The following is a 14,770-nucleotide window of genomic DNA, read 5'->3' on the forward strand; positions in this document are numbered from 1 at the left end:
TGTGAGTTATTTTATACCAATTAGCCTGATTCCTCTAAGATCCAATGATTTCTTCCAGAATAAGTGCTTTATAATGGTCATTTAATATCCTGAAAAGAAATTCATAGATGCCCACCTATATACTTATAATAACTAAAAAAATCAATATGATGTTCCAACAAAAAATAAATGAGACATAAAAAGCAATTTATACTAAATAATGTCTACTTCAGTATGTAAATGGTTGGGGTGGAGCAAAACTGCCCCTACCTATGTCCAAAGTGCCTACACCAAAATGACTGATTTAGATGCATTTTGGAAGTGTGGAGGGATGGTCTTTTTTGGGGATCCAGAAAACCTATCCCTGGCCTTTTGTGATGCATTCAGAAGAAACAAAGTGAATAACAACTAGTCTCAAAAACAGAGTGCCCTCTCCTTTGTTGTATTTAAGAGCAGAGAGGTAGCTGATCATCACTTGAATAGAGAACATGGGGGTCTCCCGGAGTTAGGATAATCAGAAAATCTGGGAAGAACACATAATGTCCAAAAATGGGGCTCATTTGCCTTAAAGAATATGCAGTTACTTGTTTGTTTCTTCAAATCCATAATCTGGAGTTAAAGCAGTCCTGCAGATCATCCTCTAACTGGGAGGTATAAAATCAAGGGGAGTCTTGCATCGTCTTTTCTTTTTCTTTGATCTTTCAATTTCCTCAGAATTTCCCCCTTTTCACCTGAATGAATTGTAGGGAAGACAGGTAGGGACAAAGTAGCAGGCTAATACTACTGCTACCTGTTTTGAAGTTGATGTCTAGATGGAGGCACCATGGTAGCAGGTAAGAAATATCCTGGGGCTTCTTCCTTCTCTGGAGAGCCCATTGAGCTGTCCCCTTATCGGTGATAAGGCTTGAAATATAATTAAACTCTAGAGTCAAAACTTTTTCGTTGGTAAGTCCATTAGACACCGTGTAACTCAACCCTCTCATCTTACAAGCAGAGAAAATAAGTCCCCAAGAATAATGTGACCCCCCCACTACAAGATCTTTCAGTTTGTGAGTATCTGAGCCTGGCCTGGAACCCACAGCAGCTGCCTTCAGGCCCAGGGCTCTTTTCCTCATAACTCACAGCCTCCCTTAACTGCAGGTGGATTTAGCTCTTCTGGAACTCTGCCAATACACAAAGCCTTTGTAAGCCACCTTTATTTCCTCAAATATTTTTTCTTCCCATGGTTCCCCTCCAGGCACATTTCTTCTAGTAACCTGTAGAACAAGAATAAATATAAAAATCCATGAATCCTCATCTAAATTGGCCTCCAGAATATATATCTTCCTTCTCTCTATAAATCCATATTCTTTACTTTCAATCAGAGCTCCAACTGGTTTGACTTCATAGAGAGAACACTAAACCCTTTCCTACCTTAAGCTTGGTGCCTTATTAGGCATGTGATTATTGTTATTTTAAATATTTATGTATTCATCCGTACAACTGAGGTAATAATGTGAATCCTAGAGCTCCTGAAAGGATCAAATGATAATATGATGGCACTTGGTAAACTGTAGGGCATTGACAAGTATAAAAGATTTATCTTTCCTTACATCCAATTTCATAGTCATAATAAATGCACTCTGGAACCTCCCCTCTGTCACTCTATTTGAGGGTAATCTTAGGCAAGATGCATTCCCTCACTCTGCTGCTTTTCCATCTGCTGAAAAAATAAACCTTTATTGCAGAATTATGGGGAGTAATGTTACAGGATATGAATCCTTTAGTACAGGACCAGGCACATAGTTCAACAAATAAGGATGATGATGATGATTATTATTATTATTTCCTAAAACCTCTTTAATGTTCTGGTTTTCCCTATTCATGTCTTGATACTTGTTGCATTTCCATGATATATTTGGATGGGTCATTTTGTTCCTATTTTAGAATTGCAGCATCTTGACTCACAAAGCTATTACTGAGCCATCCAGTAGAATTACTTAGTGGCCATAAGTGAGGCAGATGAAGAACCAAGCTATGATGTCGCTTTACCCATTCAGTCACAGTAGAATAGTGGGCATGTTGAATACAGCATGTGATTCCAATTTCTACCTCTTTCCCAACACTTTTTTATAACACACTTAAGCAAAAGGAGATATCTATGGGAAAGCTGAATAACTTATTTGCTCACTATGCATATTGTTATTGATAAATCCTATACCATAAAAAAAAAAGAATTTAAACAAGAAAGCATTTCAGGAGAAAAATGCTTTTTCCTGAAATACTGAAATACTTCATCTTAAAGCTGGCGTTCTTGACAATAAACAAATGAGAAGGACAATTTAAAAAGAAAAGAAAAAATGTCATTCAATGTCATTGACCTCTTCTTTTTTTCCAAATTAGATGCTCCAATGCCCCCGTACCCCACTCCTCACATTGAAAAGAGAGTCTTGCCTCTCTGACAGAAGAAAAAACACAAAATAAAAAATTTAGAAATATCACTAACTGATGTTTCTTCATTAGAACATCATCTAATTATAATCTGATGCTGACATCTTTGTGGTATTATCATTTTCACTTGCTATTTCCACATTTTTCCCGAATGTACATGAGAAAGGGGGAGCCTCCTCTTATATGTGGAATGCATTTTTAACACAATTTTTCACATTGTCCATAAAATACAAAAGTCTGAGCGAATGGAACTTTTCATTGTGCTGGATTTCCAGGCATTGAATCCCTTAAATAGACTAGTATATAATACTACATTCTACCTGAATATAACATTTGTATAATGTACTCATTTAAATTCTTCATAGATACAAGCATTTTCCTCAATCTAAAGAAAATCAGACTAGGCACAAATCCTGCAAGAAATCTGGAGGTAGAAAATGGCTCATCTGTTTTTAAACACTAAAGCTCCCTCTTTCCCTCTTTAAACACTCCAGCTAAGGGCTAATCCCCACTCATTCTCTTTAAGTGATTATAGATACGAAACGGCCACAATTATGTTGCTGCATATGAATGTGCTGTTTGATGAATGTAACTCCAACAATCACAAAGCAACAGAAGCAAGGAGAAAAATGAAATAAACTATCATTTTTTTAAATTGCCACACTGAAGCAGAATTATCACATACATACTCAGAAAGACCAAAAATACCCAGCAAATTATATCTATTAGAAAGAAAATTTTATCATAAATGGCAATGATAAGTTGGTATTCTACTTTCTATTATATGGGTTAACGATTATGTTTAGTCCTCGGACTGTGTAGTGTGTATGTACATGTGCAACACATTCTATTTAACGTGAATAAAGATACATGCAATTAATACATTATAGAGAAGGTATGCTAGATAATGAGAACTCAGACCTTCACTTAGAATCTGAATTTGAACCCTCCAATTTGCTTCAAAATATAAACTAGGGAAAACACTTTTATCTCTGGCATACTTGTCAATTAAGTCAAGGGCCTCTTACAAAGGGTGCACTTTTGCGCCACCCAGTGGCTGCCTCATGAATAGCCACTGTTCCCATGAATAAGAGAGTGGGGTTTGGTACTAGAAACACAAGGGCAGAAGCTGTCCTTGTGGCAGCCACTCACACAGGAGGCTATCATTTCCATCAATAATTCGGCCATCTGCACTGAGCTGTGGGGCAAACTCACCAGAGTGCCAGAAGCTTCGGGGCCACCACCAGATGCTTCATCATAGAAGAAGATCCACAAAGTCAGCTATGCATTCAACCAGACAATGATCCGGGAAGAGGAGACACACATCCAGGTTAATAAAGTTGGATTGGTCAGAGGAAGAGGGAAGAGGCAAGTGATGAAGTGAAAATCACTACAGATGCAGAAGGTTTTACTCTATGCTAACTAAATGAATTTGGACAATTCATTTAACCCCTGTTTCCATGTCTTTAAAACAAGCAGGGTTATGTTTTCCTTCCTCATACATTACTGTAGGGAGAGAAGTGACACATTTTAAGTATAATACAATAACTGAGAAAAGGCAAAATGTCTACAAAAATTGCAAGATTTTGTATCTGTATTCTGCAGGCCACATGTTATTTTTCTGTGTCCTTCATATGCATGCATGTATGCACAAAAAAGACCTAATTTTAAAATCAATACAAAACCACAGGAAATTAAATACATACCTACATACATAAAAATGTGATGATAGAATCATCCTGTCAGAGGTTGGATGGAGGTATAAGAAGTCTTACTGTAAGATATCTAGCTGTGTGACTAGACAGTATTTTTTATTATGTTGTTTTTTCCTTTCTTATTTCTCCTACCATATTTTCTCAATTTAAGGAATTATTTTTAAATAGATTAGATTGTTTTTATAAAATATTTTTTCAGATCCTAAATACTAAGAATAGTATAAGAGCAGTGCTACCACTGAAACCACATTAGCAAACTGAAAAAAAAAAAAGGAAAAAAATCTTGTTTTTTAACTGTCTGGGACAGAGGTCTGTAAGATGTGAAATTATTTGCCATTGTAAATGAATACAATTTTCTCACTCCCTATCCTTTCAAATCCTCTCAGAACATGGACACTTCTATTGTCTCCGAGCCTTACAATATTCCATTTTAAACAGAATTTCAAATATTTTCCTTCATCCACTTGTTCCATTAATCGTTCATGCATTCATTAATTATTCATTGTGCTCTTAACTTGTGACTTGGTCCTAACTAGTGAAAGGACAGCATTTCTTTTCTTTTTTTTTTTTATAAGATTTCTTATTTATGTATTTGACAGAGAGAGAGAGAGAGCGAGAGAGGGAACACAAGCAGGGGGAGTGGGAGAGGGAGAAGCAGGCCCCCCGCTGAGCAGGGAGCCCGACACGGGGCTCGATCCCAGGACCCTGAGACCATGACCTGAGCTGAAGGCAGACGCTTAACGACTGAGCCACCCAGGCGCCCCAAGGACAGCATTTCTGATGCCGCACAAGAGCTGTCAGTCTAATGAGTGAGAACAACAGTAAGTAAAATTGATTATGATATAGGAAGGATAAAGATAAGCCAGCTTTTGTGGGAAAACAAAGACTTACCTATCCTGAAATATGTATATCTGAGATTGTTTCCTAACAAATGTGTCACTCATATGAAGTTCTGGAGAATGAACGTAAATCTAGCTAGAATCTATATGTGCCATAAGTGTTGAGGATTTTTTTGTAACATTTTTTACAGATAGATTTATGGTTTCAAAGTGTGGCTACAAGTCCCCTGGGGTCTCAGACTTTTTCAGGGGTCAGTTAGATCCTCCCTGTCTGGCTACATATCTGTGTGAGGTTGGATTTTCTTCATATTCTTTGAGCAAAATAACATATCTTAACAAATAGAATGCAGAGGCAAATATGAGAATCTCTGTCTTTTTTTTTAAATCCAGACATTAAACAGATTTGCAAAAATGTAAATTAATAATGGACACATTTTCCCCCAAATAATGGTTTTACACAAAGTACTTATGTTAACATGAATATCTATTTTTTAAAAATTAGTTTATAAATCCATATTTTAAAAATATCTGTTTACATTTATAATATACTAAATATCAGCAAGTATAACATACATTAATGAAAGTTCTTAAGGCCCTCAATATTTTTTTAAAGATTTTATTTATTTATTTGACAGAGAGGGCAAGAGAGCACAAGCTGGGGGAGCAGCAGAGGGAGAGGGAGAAGCAGACTCCCAATAAGCAGGGAGCTGGATGCAGGGCTCAATCCCAGGACCCTGGGATCATGACCCAAGCCAAAGCCGGACGCTTAACTGACTGAACCACCCAGGTGCCCCAGGTCCTCAATAATTTTTAAAATATGAAATTATTCCTGCCCTTAGAAGCTCATTATCTAATAAAATTATTTTGATCAATTATGTGACTTTATATTTTTAATGCTTTCTAAAAGTCATTTCAGAAAAATCAGAATTTCATAGAATTTTTGTTTTTATTTCACATGAAATATTACATTTGATGAAATAACTTGTTAATCAACTACTTTTTTGTTGTTGTTAATTCACTTCTTATAGGTACATTTCTGTAAGTCAAAATTGTTTAATGTTGCATCTAATTCCTGATTTGCATGCTTGTTGTTATTGTTGTTTTGTTTACTTATTTTATGTTTTGGTGGATTGGGGGATTTCTTTTTTTTTAATTGGCACAAATACATAACACAAAATTTGTCATTTTAACCATTTTAAGTGTACAATTCAGCATCACTGTACATATTTACAATGTTATGCAAACATCACCACTATTTCCAAAGCTCTATCAACAACCCAAACAAAAGTTCTATAACCATTATAAAATTACTGTCTGTCCCTCCCTTCCCCCAGCACCTGCTAACCTCTAATTTACTGTCTATATGGATTTGCCTAGATATTTCATGTAAGTGGAGTCATACAATATTTGTCCTTTAGTATCTGGCTTATTTTATTGAACATATTGTTTCAACATCCATCCATGTTGTAGCATGTATCAGAATTTCATTCATTTTTGGGCGCCTGGGTGGCTCAGATGGTTAAGCGTCTGCCTTCGGCTCAGGTCATGATCCCAGGGTCCTGGGATCGAGTCCCGCATCGGGCTCCCTGCTCCTTGGGAGCCTGCTTCTCCCTCTGCCTGTCTCTCTCTCTCTCTCTGTCTCTCATGAATAAATAAATAAAATCTTAAAAAAAAAAAAAGAATTTCATTCATTTTTTTCAGGCTCATATTCAATTATATGCATATGCTATGTTTTGTTTATTCATTATTTGTTGATAGGCCCTTAGATTGTTTCTGCCTTTTAGCTATTATGAATAATCATGCAATTAACATTATACAAGTACAGATCTTCTTTTCCTGGATTATGTCCCAATAAACCCATCATAAATTAATATTATTGTACATCAAAATGCATTTAATATATCTAATCTACCAAACATCATAGCTTAGCCAAGCCTACCTTAAACATGCCCAGAACACTTCCATTATCCTACAGTTCGTCAAAATCATCTAACACAAAGCCTATTTTATAATGAAGTGTTGAATGTCTCCTGTAACTTACTTAATACTGTACTGAAAGTGGGTGCCTGGGTGGCTCAGATGATTAAGCGTCTGCCTTCAGCTTAGGTCATGATCCCAGAGTCCTGGGATCGGGTCCTGCATCGGGCTCCCTGCTCCTTGGGAGCCTGCTTCTCCCTCTGCCTCTCTCTCTCTCTCTCTCTGTCTCTCATGAATAAATAAATAAAATCTTTTAAAAAATACTGTACTGAAAGTAAAAAACAGGATGTTGTGTAGGTACAGAACAGTTGTAATTATATCAGTTGTTTACCTTCGTGATTGCATGACTGACTGGGAGTGGCAGCTTCCTTCTACTACTGTCCGGCATCCTGAGAGTATGGACCACATGTTACCAGCTTGGGAAAAGATCCAAATTCAAAATTAAAAGTACAGTTTCTACTGAGTGTGTATCAATTTGGTATCATTGTACAGTTGAAAAATACTTTAGTGAACTTTGTAAATCCAGAACCATCTGTAAATTCTATTTTTTTTTTGTAAATATCTAATAGTGGAGTTGAAAGATGATGTGGTAATTCTATCTTCAGCTTTTTGAGGCATTACTAAATTGTTTTCCTTGGCAGCTGTACCATTTTTTATTCCTAACAGCAACTTCCTCTTTTCGTCTTTGTCTTTCAAAAATTTGATTACAGTGTTTCCTGATGTGAGTCCCTTTTAGTTCATCTTACTTGCAGTTCTTTGAGCTCCTTGGATATTTATAGTAATTTTATATTAGATATTGAGGTTATTGAATGTTTATATTATTTTTCTTTCATCAAATCTGAGACATTTTCAGCCATTATTTATTTTTTTTCAAATATTTTCTCTGGCCCTTTCTCTGCTTCTTTGCTTTCTGGGACTCCCACAATGTGTATGTTGATTGGTTTCATGTTATCCCACAATCACCTTAAGCACTGTTTACTTTTCTTCAATTTGTATTTTTTTCTGTCCCTCAGACTTGATACTATCTATTGCTCTGTCTTCAAGTTCTCTGACTCTTTTTTCTGCATACTCATATTTGCTTTGAATCCCTCAAGTGAACTTTTCATTTCATTCACAATATTTTAAACACCAGAATTTCTTTTTTTCTTTAGGTTTTGTATCTCTTTACCAATATTTCCATTCTGTTTATACATTATTTTCTTAACTTTTTCTTCATCTTCCTTTAATTCTTTCAGCACCTTTAAGACAGCTCTTTCAATGTCTTTGTCTAGTAAATCTGCCAGGACGTCTTTTTAAAGGATAGTTTTTGTTAATTTATTTATGTTTTCCTTTAAATGGATCACACTTTCCTGTTTTATTATATGCCTTGGGATTTTTTTTTTGTACATTAGATATTTGAATCTAATAATGTTGTTTCTCTGGAAATCATATTGTCTCTGCTATTTTGTCTTATTTAAAAAAATTACATTTGTTTGTTTGGTTATTATAGGCTGTCTCTGTGCCAAGGATCAGTCTGAGTGTAAACTTTAGGTCTTCTCAGGTCCTTCTGAGCCTGTTCTTTTCTCTGGTCATGTGCAATCATTTCCTAATTTTTCCTGTATATTAGTTGTTTTTGAATGTCCTAGTCATTAAGGTCGGCTTCCAAACGGTAAAAAAGGAGAAAAATGAAGGGGCAGATAATGAGTACTGCCCCTTTGAATTCCCTAGAAGTCACTTCAGCAGAAGGGGGAGGGGCTTGCAACAATGGGGCAAGTGCAACAAAATGGTTACCTACCTCTTTGTTTTTATCTCTGTGATCAGAAGCAGCAATCACCAATGACAACACAGACTGACCACATTTTTAAGACAGGGTCCTTTTGGCCCAACCTGGTTCCTGCAAAGTGTGTGCAAACTGATTCAGGAACACATGCACAGTTGCCCGCCAGGAGACTGAGGGATGAGTGATTGTATCTGTGCTCAGAACTAAAATTGACTGAAATTAATTGCAATTTCCCCTCCAAGGATTCTCCTGAAAGTTGCAAGCCTTTAATACACTCCAGAGTTCCAAAAATTTTTGGAATTATCTGTCTGATAACTATATCAGACAGATTTTGCTAGTGCGATTGTAGTCTAGTTGGGAGAAAATTCCTGCTGCTTCCTACCTCCCGGAACCATTTTATGTATGTGTTTTTAATTTTTATATTGTCTTGAAAAATCAACACTTTAATGAATATATAATATCTTTCTCTTGTAACCATTTTTTCCTTACAATCTATTTTTGTCTGACATCGGTATAACCACACCAGCTCTCTTTTGGTAACTACTCACATATAATGTTTTTCCATCTTTTCAGTTTTAATCTTTTTGTCTCTGGACCTAAAATATGCCTCTACTAGACAGCATATAGTTGAATCTTTAAAAAAAAAAAAAACTACCAACCCCTATCTTTTGGTTGGAGAGTTTAACCCATTTTAATTAAAGCAATTACGATAAGGAAGGATTTACTTCTGCCAATTGGTATTTGTTTTCTTTTTATCTTATAGTTGGTTTTTAGGGTCTCTCATTTTCTCTTTTAATGCCTTTTTTAAAATTAATAACTTCTTTTGTGTTTAGTTGATTTTTTTTAGTAAACTCTTGATTCACTTCTAACTTCCTTTTGTGTACATTTTTTTTAAAGATTTTTATTTATTTATTAGAGTGATACAGAGGAGAGCTAGAGAGCATAAGTGAGGGAGAAGGAGAAGCAGGCTCCCCACAGAGCAGGGGAGCCCGATGCGGGGCTCGATCCCAGGACCCCGACCCCGAGATCATGACCTGAGCCGAAGGCAGATGCTTAATGACTGAGCCACCCAGGCGCCCCCCTTTTGTGTACATTTTTACACTATTGCATTGTGATCTTCATGGGGATTTCATTTAACGTCAAATTTAGTAACAGTCCAATTCAAAGAGATACCAACTAAACTTCAATAGTATACAAAACCCATGCACCTACCTATAAGCTCTGTCCCACTGCTCTTTTATGTTGTTGTTACAAGGTATTCCTTTGTATGCTACAAACCAAATAATATAACTTTATGATATTTTGTTCATTTATCTTTTAAATCCTGTAGAATTTTTTCTTACTTATATCTTGCTTTTACCGGGAATGGAGTGTCTTATAATTTCTGTAATCTAATTTTTACAACATTGCTCTGTATTTTGAGAAGAATCAGCCATTCAGGATTTCTTACTGCGAACTAAATCTATAATGCGAATTGCCTTGTCAATTTTTTATACAATCAGGTCTTAAAACTGAATTGGTCATGAAGTGTTCTCCTCTCAGTTTACTGTCTATTAAATATAATTTCACACTCACTTTCAATATCAGCTTATTATACACAGAAAAGTGAACTGAATTATCAAGCACTATGAAACTCTAAATATTATCAAACAGTAATTTTCCATTTTAGAGAAAAGTAACTTTAGCTCATTTTTGCAAGTTGTTAAATTGATAAGATTAAAACAAGAATAGTGCTATTATGACACCATTGATAATTATATCACTGACTCTCTGAATGAATGTTTATGTTTTAATTTCTCCAGATTCAAATTAGTAACTAATGAATAACTACTTAAAAGGAAAAATAGCACCCTTTATAGACTGAGATAATTCTTTTATTCTAAAATTTTCTGAAATATGTAACATTTTAATGAGGTTTGAATATTATTATTGCATTATAATTGATATTAAAACATATTTATAAACCAAAAAATATTAAGTGCCTGTCTGGTATCACTTTTATTATGTAAGTCCTTTTCTTTTTGGTTTCTAACACTAAAGGTCCTTTCTAAAAGATTTTAAAGCCTAAGGCAAGATTTAAAACAGGTGAGTTCTCATGAGTTTTATGGCCATATTGCAACAAGCTCTTAACTAGAGCATTCATCTGCTAACTTCTCCTTTCCTAGGTCTGTAATTTTTTTAATTTACACTTAATTCCTTTAAGTCTATCAACATACATAGGTTTAGTCAACTCAATCAACATGATAGACCACATTAAGAAAACGAAAAACCATATGATTATTTTAATAGATGCAGAAAGAGCATTTGACAGAATCCAACATTGATTTGTGATAAAAACTCAACAAAATTGGTAGAGAGGGAACAAACCTCAACATAATAAAGGCATATCTGACAAACCTACAGCTAACATCATACTCAAGAGTAAAATTGAAAACTTTTCATAAAGATCAAGAACAAGACAAGGATGTCCACTTTCATCACTTTTATTCAACATAGGATTGGAAGTCATAGCCAAAGCAATTAGGCAAGAAAAAGAAATGAAAGGCATCCAAACTCAAAAGGAAGGAATAACACTGTCATTATTTGCAGATGACATAATGCAATAAATAGAAAATCCTTCTGCCTCCGCCAAAAAATTGTTAGAGCTAATAAATGAATTTAGTAAAGTTTCAGAATACAAAATCAATATGCAGAAATTTGCTGCATTTACATACGCTAATTATGAATTCTCAAGAGAGAAATTAAGAAAACAATCCAATTTACATTTCCACCAGAAATAATAATTTCCTAGGAATAAACTTAATCAAGGAACTAAAAAATTTGTACTACAAAATCTATAAAACAGTGATGAAAGAAATTGAAGATGATACAAACCGATATACTGTGCTCATATATTAGAAAAATTAATATTGTTAAAATGCCCATACTACCCAAAGAAATCTATAGATTTAATGCAACCCTATCAAAATATCAATGGCATTTTTTACATACTAGAACAAATAATCCTAAACCTTGCATGGAACCACAAAAGATCTTGAATAGCCAAAGCAATCTTAAGAAAGAAGAGCACACTGAAGATATCACACAGTCAGATTTCAAACTCTACTACAAAGCTATAGTAATTAAACATTAACGAACTGGTAAAAAAAAAAAAAAAAACAGAAAAAATATATCAATGGAACAGAATATAGAACCCATAAATAAGTCCATGCTCATATGATCAATTACTCTATGACAAAGGAGACAAGAATATGCAATGGGGAAAAGATAGTTTCTACAGGAAGCAGTGTTGGGAAAACAAGATAGTGACATGGAAAAAAATGAAACTAGACCACTTTCTTACACCATACATAAAAATAAACTCAAAGTGGATTAAAGATCTAAATGTGAAATCTGAAACCATAAAACTCCTAGGAAAAAACATAGGCAGTAATTTCTTTGACACTGAGTGTAGAAACATTTTTCTAGCTATGTCTTCTCAGGTAAGGCAACAAAAGCAAAAATAAACAATTGAGACTACATCAAAATAAAAAGCTTTTGTACAACAAAAGAAATCATCAACAAAACAAAAATGTGATCTATTGAATGGGAGAATATATTTTCAAGTGATATATCTGGTAAGGGGTTAATTTCCAAAATATATAAAGAACTTAAATTAGACCAAAAAAACAATCCAATTAAAAAATGAGCAGAGGACTTGGACATTTTTCCAAAGAAGACATACAGATGGCCGACAGGCACAAGAAAAGGCACTCAACATGACTAACCACCAGAGATATGCAAATCAAACCACAATATCACTTCACAGCTGTCAGAATGGCTATTATCAAACAGACAAGCTATAACAGGAGTTGCTGAGGACATAGAATTAAAAAAGAAAAAGAATCCTTGTGTACTGTTGTGGTGAATGAAATTGGTGCAGCCCCTGTGAAAAACAGTATGGCTTCCTCAAAAAATTAAAGATAGAATTACAATATGATTCAATAATTCCAATCCTGGGTATTTATCAAAAAAAATGAAAGCACTCATTTGAAAAGATATATGCACCCCTATGTTCATTGCAGCAGTATTTACAATAGTGAAGATAGAAAAATACCTAAATATTCATTGATAGATGAATGGATAAAGAAGTGGAATATTAGTCATAGAAAAAGAATGAAATCTAGTCAATTGGGGCAACATGGATGGACCTAGAGGTTATTATTCTAAATAAATAAGTCAGGTAGAGAAAGACAAAGCACAGTATTGTTTTACTTATATGTGGAATCTATAAAAAACAAAACAAACAAAACAGAAACAGACTCACAGGTACAGAAAACAAACTGATGGTTACCAGAGGGGAGTTGGGTAGGGGATGCACAAAATAGGTGAAGGGTATGATAAAAAAGTATAGTTATAAGATAAATAAGACATGGAAATGTAATGTATGACATAGGGTATATAGTCAATGGTACTATAATAGCTTTGTATGATGACAGATTGTAACTAGAATTATTCCGGTACTCATTTCATAATGTATCAAATCAAATGGACCTATAGGTCTATCCATGTTGTCCCAAATGGCAATCATATCAAATTACTATATTGTACACCCAAACTAATGTAATACTATATGTCACTTATTCAACTAAAAATGAATATTTGCCTGGCTTTTTATCTTATTCAACATTATTAGGTTCTACTATGTGCTAGGCATTGTGCCATTGGGATCAGCAATTTAATTTTTACCTTTTTATTAAAAAAATAATGGACATATTCTAATTTAATTTCTTTAAATAATATCCTACTATATTTCTCCATTACATTAAATCTTCTACAAGCTCAAACTGACAATTTTCTAGTGGAAATTACACTGCTTGTGTTTTTCATTATTACAAATAATACTGTAATAATTAGCTTTGTGCATATATCATTTCACATCACTTATTGCTATGGTAACATCTTAGTAGTTTAACTACTGAGTTGAAGCTAAACTTCATGGCATATTATCAAATAATTTGTTCTGAAAGCATATAAGTTTATACAGTTACTAGTTGTGAAATAGAATGCTTATGTCACTGCATTTTTCCGTTCTTGAATATTCTTATCAAATAATTGCATTTAACTTTTAAAATGTTAATTGATTAATATTGTGTTAAGGACACTTAACATGGGGTCTCTCTGGAAAAAATTTTTAAAAAGATTTATTTATTTACTTTAGAGAGAGAGAGGGAGAGAGTGTGCATGGTGGGGAGGGGCAGAAGGAGAGGGAGAAAGAATCTCAATCAGACTCCCCACTGAGTGCAGAGCCCAAGACAAGGCTCTATCTCATGACTCCCCAGAGATCACAACCCGAGCCAAAAACCAACAGCAGATGCTTAGACCACTGTGCTACCCAGTAGCCCCACCCCTGAAAAATTTTTAAGTGCCCAATACACTATGGTTAACCACAGGCCCGATATTGTACAGATCTTTAAAACATATTCATCTTGTATAATTAAAACTATACACATGTTGAACAGCAACTCCCATTTTCCCCACCTCCTAGCCTCTACAACCACCAATCACATTTGTGTATATATATATATATATATATATATTACATTTTCTTTGTTTTTCCATCTGTCAATGAACACTCTGGTTGTTTCCATGTCTTGGCTATTGTGAACAATGTTACAATAAACATAGGAGTGCAGATACCTCTTCAAGACCCAGACTTCAATTGTTTGGTTATATACTCAGAAGTGGAATTACTGGATCATATAGTAGTTCTATTTTTCAATTTTTTGAGGAAACTCCTACTGTTTTCCATAGTAACTCTAGCAGTTTACATTCCCACCAACAGTACACAAGGATCCCCCTTTGTCCACATTTTTCACCAACACGTGTTAACTTTCCACTTTTTGATAACAGCCATTCTGAGATGATATCTCATTGTGCTTTTGATTTTTGCATTTCCCTTTGATTAATGATGTTGAGCATCTTTTCATGTTCCTGTTGGCTCTTTGTATGTCTTCTTTGGAGAATATCTAGTCAAGTCCTCTGCTCATTTTTTTAACCAAGTTATTTGTTTTTTTGTTTGTTTTTGCTAT

The sequence above is a fragment of the Callorhinus ursinus genome, unplaced genomic scaffold (genome assembly GCF_003265705.2).
Source record: "Callorhinus ursinus isolate GAN/ISIS: 27379988/994484 unplaced genomic scaffold, GSC_fseal_2.0 scaffold11, whole genome shotgun sequence".
Taxonomy (NCBI): domain Eukaryota; kingdom Metazoa; phylum Chordata; class Mammalia; order Carnivora; family Otariidae; genus Callorhinus; species Callorhinus ursinus.